The sequence below is a fragment of the Salvelinus alpinus genome, chromosome 22 (assembly GCF_045679555.1).
Source record: "Salvelinus alpinus chromosome 22, SLU_Salpinus.1, whole genome shotgun sequence".
In the NCBI taxonomy this organism is placed as follows: Eukaryota; Metazoa; Chordata; class Actinopteri; order Salmoniformes; family Salmonidae; genus Salvelinus; species Salvelinus alpinus.
Genome location: NC_092107.1, coordinates 28325353 through 28331816, shown reverse-complemented (window position 1 = coordinate 28331816; position 6464 = coordinate 28325353). Strand labels below are relative to the sequence as shown.

The following is a 6464-nucleotide window of genomic DNA, read 5'->3' as shown; positions in this document are numbered from 1 at the left end:
GTTAGTGTCAATGTAATCTGGTTCAGTGCACATTAGCCTGGGGATGAGGTTCGTGTCAGTGTGGATCCAAGTAATTTAAAAGGCAAAGATGCATGACTGAATAGGATGGAGTGGGGACTTTACACACACACACACACACTGGACAGTTTATTAGATATACCTGTTCACGAAAATGGTTCGCTCCGATAGTGAGTTCATGGTCACTGCAGGCAGGCATTGAGGCATTCAGTTTCGATTGAACGTTAGGTCACTTGTTTTAACCATTCTAAGCGACTGAGTGTGGTATGATCGTCGGTGCCAGGCAAAGCGGATCCAGCATCTCAGAAATTGCTGCCCTCCTGGGCTTTCCAAGCTCGACAGGTTCTAGGGTTTACTCGAAAAGTGTGCGAAAAACATTCAGTCAGCAGCAGTCCTGTGGGCGAAAACAGCTCATTGATGAGGTGGAAGGAGAATGGCAAGAATTGTGCAAGCCAACAGTCAAGCCACAAACAGACCTATAACGGCACAGTGGTGTGCAGACAGCATCTTGGAACGCACAACTCATTGATCTTTGTCACGGATGGGCTATTGAAGCAGAAGACACACCGGGTTCCAGTCCTATCAGCTAAAAACAATAAGTTTCTCCAGTGGGCACGCGATCACCAACATTGGACAATTGAGTCAAAAATATTGCCTGGTCAGACGAATCCCGGTTCCTGTTGCAGCATGCTGATGGCAGAGGCAGGATTTGGTGTAAGCAGCATGAGTCCATGGACCCATCCTGCCTGGTGTCAAAGGTGTAGCGCTGTCCAAACTGCAGCAACTGCATGATTGCCATCGTGTCAGCATGGACCAACATGCAGCACGCCTGTGGAATGTTTACCGACTTGTAGAGTCAATGCCCTGAATAATTCAGGGTGTTCTGGAGGCAAAGGGGGTCCGACCAGGTACTAGATGGGTGTAACTAATAAACTGTCCGGTGAGTGTACATTTGCAGTCTCACTTCACTCCGCCACCAGCACCACCACACATACATTGTGTTGTGGCCCTGGCATGTGGCAGCATAATGGATCCATTCATTACCATTCAAGTCACAAGAAATGCATCACATCATTTGTCACTTCTCATTCAGAAACACATTTACACTTGACAGTTAACCCCAAATATTGCCAGGAGAACGCTACCTGCCTGAATGCCTAGTGGCAACTGTAAAGTTTGGTGGAGGAAGAATATTCTGTTTCCAACATTGTGGCAACAGTTTGGGGAAGGCCCTTTCCTGTTTCAGCATGACAATGCCCAGTGTTCAGAGCGAGGTCCATACAGGAATGGTTTGTCGATACCAGTGTGGAAGAACTTGACTGGCCTGCACAGAGCCCTGACCTCAACCCCATCGAACACCTTTGGGATGAATTAGAATGCCGACTGCGAGCCAGGCCTAATCGCCCAACATCAGTGCCCGACCTCACTAATGCTCTTGTGGCTGAATGGAAGCAAGTCCCAGCAGCGATGTTCCAACATCTAGTGGGAAAGCCTTCCCAGAAGTATGGAGGCTGTTATATCAGCAAAGGTAGGACCAACTCCATATTAATGCCCATGATTTTTGAATGAGATGTTCAACGAGACTTTTGGTAATGTGTTCTATGTTTGAGTTGCTTTTGAAAGCAAAATTCGAATTGAAAATATTGTCATTTTTCAATTCGATTTTCATAATAGCAAGCTAGGACTGATGGTTTGGGTTGCTAAACTAGCAAGTATGTGTGTTTGGTTACCAAGGGAACCACTGTCGCTATCTTGTAAATTTGCTAGCTACATTATTGGTATCACCAAAGGGATTAATTGGGTCAGTCTCATATGTTGCTTACCTAAAAAAGGACAATATAGGGTATCTGAAGGAAAAGGTAGTCCTATGTGTTTTTTCTCTACAAAAAGTGCAGTACATTTCTGTCATTACGTCTTCAAACATACATGCTTTCAACTGGAGGCTAAGCACAAGTGTACATTCTGCTCGTGCGCCTCTATAACATAAATAAACTACCCTCTCTCTCCTCACTACTGTATTTCTCCCATTTGTCCGCTAGGAAGCTGTGTTGTTCTTTGTTTCTGGGACAACATGATGCAGGCTCTGTGCCTCCGACCGGCAGACATTGTTTTCATAGCTCTGGTTTACTACTATCAGCCAACACAGGCACAGTTTTGTGGAGATCCCTCTGTTGCAATAATTCGGACTTTCAAAACACGGTCACTGAAGAGAGTCATCCACAATCTGTTTGGCAATAAAAATAACATTGACAGAAGAAATCACCGTCGTAGTTCCCATTCGGAAACCATTTGTCTGCTTTTCAATGAGTAAGTAACATTAGCTACATTTGACTGTTTTCCAGCTAGCTAGCAAGTAAACGCTAACCAAATGGGCATTTTTTTTTACTAGCTAACTGATTTAAAACACAACGAAGTAACGTTTTAAGTGTTCACAATTTACTAAGATTATGGATAGCTAAAGGACACTGGGTAAAGTGAACCTTGATCGATTGTCTGTTTTCTATGGTGGAATTTGGAGTCAGCGAGGCCCTTCTGAACAGCAGCGTCCCAGGATTGCAGTTGTCACATATAGAACAAGTTGACGTTAGTTATAAAAATATATTGTGTCCCAAGTAGCTAATGTTACCGTTAGCTAGCTAACTAGTGAATAGGTGTGTTTGCTTGCCTTAAATACTATCGCATTTGCTTATACTATAGTTTATCTAAAAAGTATTTCCGCTAGCTAATTCCCTTAACGCAATCCACAAAACTAACATTAGTTAGCTAAATCAGTGAATGCAAGCTAACGTTAGCTGTCTTTGTAAGCAGTAAATGTCAAATAATGTTTTAATATCGTAAACTCAAACCCTAAACAAACAACATATAAAGGTAACACTTGAGTAAATTGGGGATACAACGCATAATGAAAGCAGGTGCTTCAACACAGGTGTGATTCCTGAGTTAATTAAGCAATTAACATCCCATCATGCTTAGGGTCATGTATGAAAATTCCCAGTTGCCCATTATTTTGTATACCATGGCTAGAAGAAGAGATCAAATTGTATTGGTCACGTATACATATTTAGCAAATGTTATTGTGGGTGTAGATCTGTGACTTTGAAAGAGGGGTCTCAAAGGAGCATAAGGGGTTTACGGTCACCAGATCTTAACTTACTTACTGGAGATTCTGGCGCTGCATCTGAGAGATGCACCATCAACAAAATACAAAATTATGGAATTTCTTGTGGAAGAATGGTGTTGAATCCAGACACTTGTAGAATCTATGCCAAGGCTCACTGAAGCTGTTCTGATGGCTCGTGGTGGCCCAACGCCCTATCAATACACATTATGTTGATGTTTCTTTTATTTTGACAGTTACCTGTAGTTGACAGGAATTTGTTCATAAAGCGATCAAGAAACACATGCCTGATTTTTAGTCAGCGACACGAACAAAGACAGCTGCCAGAGCAATGGTGTGATGGTTCACCGTTAATAAAGCCACAGTGTAAATATTTATTTACCATCAATAAGATGCAGATCCTTGCATTATCTCGCACAGTATATTATTAAAGTTCACATGTGCCAACAAAGCTTTCACAATAAAATGGCAAGTAAGGCTAGTATACCTATTATTATGAAAGAATAGTGGATATTTATCATGTGTGTCCAAAATGTGTTCTGTCTGTCTTTCCTAAACTGTGCCAGCTACTTCTAAACAGTGCAACATTATTGATTGTGTTCATAAGATGTTCAAGCATGTCTGTGTCAAGGATGATAACATTTTCATGTAACACAGACTGCTCTGATGTCCAAAGTATCACGGCTGCTTTGATGCCACTCTGTCTATAGTCTGAACTGATGTTGAATCCATAAATATTCCTCTTCGTGCTCTAGAAATTCTTTACAGTTCCAAGGATTTCAAGGTTTCAAAATATTCCGGGTCAAGAGTTTGTTCTCACCTTGGGCTCCTGGTCTTTGGTTGACTCCTTTCCATAGAACAGCTTCAGACGACAGCCCATGAATTGCCCGGTGAGGCTGAACAGAACTCACCACCATGTTTCCAGATGAGTGTCAGAAGCGCTAATCGTTCATTAGAAATGTTTTGGACTGCTGCCCATGGTTTGAGAGATCACAGAGATGGTATTCTGAAGGTTTGCACTGCAGTTGGCCTCTCTCTCCTCTCATTATGACTCAGAGCGTGCCAAAGTAACTTCTTGTTTTGGTTATCATTTTCCCACATCTTTTGAAAAAGTGCAAGTTAGCAATACATTGAAGCCAATCGCGTGGTTGGTCGATGGATCCACAATGTCAAATTAGACTATGTTCTGTAATAGGCCTACTTTATGTAAAGTGTTACCTGTGTAGCAGTGTTTCTGTTAGCCAGCAATTGCAGGCTTTTGCCCCCCCATAAATAAAACTGTTTCTGGCCAGAATGACCAGGAGAAAAAAAATCCAGCACCAAATAATGCTTTTTATTCATTGATGCTTTTTATTCATTATGTATATACATTTGACCGTCATGCTTATCAGTCTATAGGTTAATTTGCATAATTTAGTGGAATTAAATTGGCCTGACTATTTTTGTTATTCATCATGTATCTTATTTATACAACACAACTATTACACACGCACAGCATACAGAGCCTATTTTGAGCGGGATTTCTCCTGCAGCTGGTTGCTGCTGTACTAAAACATGCTTTTATAAGCCCATTCTCTGCACAACAATTCTAAATGCAATCAAGTGTTAAAAGTTTTGGTGCAGAATTAAAAATAGCTACTATTTTTATTTCTCAACTGGTAATTGAAGCGCGCCTCCCATTCATTCTATTGCAGGCAACAGGCTATCAGCGCGTCACCCACCACTTAACAATGTGAGCTGGAGGCAGTATGCATTTTGAAAACATTTAATTATTTGAAACCTGAATGTTTTATTTCATATGATGAGGCATATCTTACCTTGCTTCAAAGGAGCCTATAGGCAAAATCTCACCATGGAAACGTGGAGGCAATTATTTTAGAAAGACTTCATAGGCGGCACGTGAGTTGGAAGATTACTATTTCTACCATTCTGCATGCCAGTTATGATTTTCATATGCGCAATTTCGTGGAACAGTTCAATTTCAGTAACATTTTTGTTTCTCAAAATTGTCATGTGGTTAATCATAAAAATCTGAATTAAAATGATAAAAATCTAAAAGTTATAAGTCAACTAATGCGAGATCAAAAAATAGAAAGAATGGCGCCGGAGGAGATGGCTGCCGTTTACGGACTCCTAAACAATTGTGCTATTGTGTTGTTTTTTTAGCGTTAATGTTAACTTTTGTTTTTATTTTGTACATAATGTTGCTGCCACTGTCTCTTATGACCAAAAATAGCTTCTGGATATCAGCACACCTCGCACTGGACAAATATTTTTTCTTTAACGAGTCGGACGCTAAGAATTTACCTCAGACATCCGTCAAGGCCCGATGCAACGTAACCCCCCCCCCCCCCCCTGTCATTTGCATCAGAAAGAGACAGAGATATCAGGGACGTAGGTACGGGGTGCCTTGTAAGGATCCGACGGTGAGTGGGTAATCTGCCTCTACCATCAGTCTGATTAGCCAACATACAATCATTGGATAACAAAATAGACGAGCTACAATCACAAATATCCTACCAACGGGACATTAAAAACTGGAATATCATATGTTTCTCCGAGTCGTGGCTGAACGACGACACGGATAACATACGGCTGGTTGGGTTTACGCTGCATTGGCAAGATAGAACAGCTGCCTCCGGTAAGACAAGGGGTGGCGGTCTGTGTATATTTGTAAACAAAAGCTGGTGCACGAAATCTAAGGACATCTCAAGGTTTTGCTCGCCTGAGGTAGAGTATCTCATAAGCTGTAGACCACACTATTTATCAAGAAAGTTTATCTGTATTTTTCGTAGCCGTCTACATTAAAGGTCGACCGATTAATCGGAATGGCCGATTTTAATTAGGGCTGATTTCAAGTTTTCATAACAATCGGTAATCTGCATTTTTGGACACCGATTGTGGACGATTACATTGCAATCCACGAGGAGACTGCGTGGCAGGCTGACTACCTGTTATGCGAGTTCAGCAAGGAGCCAAGGTAAGGTGCTAGCTAGCATTAAACGTATCTTATAAAAAACAATCAATCTTAACATAATCACTAGTTAACTACACATGGTTGATGATATTACTAGTTCATCTAGCTTGTCCTGCGTTGCATATAATCGATGCGGTGAATCACAGCATCATTGAATCACAGCCTACTTTGCGAAACGGGTGATTTAACAAGCGCATTTGCGAAAAAAGCACAGTCGTTGTACCTAACCATAAACATCAATGCCTTTCTTAAATCAATACACAAGTATATATTTTTTAACCTGCATATATAGTTAATATTGCCTGCTAACATGAATTTATTTTAACTAGGGAAATTGTGTCACTTCTCTTG

At 41.2% G+C, this 6464-nt stretch overlaps 1 protein-coding gene across 5 annotated transcripts in view; it reads left to right on the top strand.

Moving 5' to 3' along the window:
• The first annotated feature begins 2047 nt into the window (after positions 1-2047).
• Positions 2048-6464, top strand: part of LOC139549349 (CUE domain-containing protein 1-like) — a 68606-nt gene continuing 64189 nt past the window's right edge. For all 5 annotated transcript variants that reach the window (XM_071359759.1, XM_071359755.1, XM_071359756.1 and 2 more), the window contains exon 1: positions 2048-2325. The gene's annotated coding sequence lies outside the window, so the exon portion shown is untranslated. The remainder of the gene's footprint in view (positions 2326-6464) is intronic.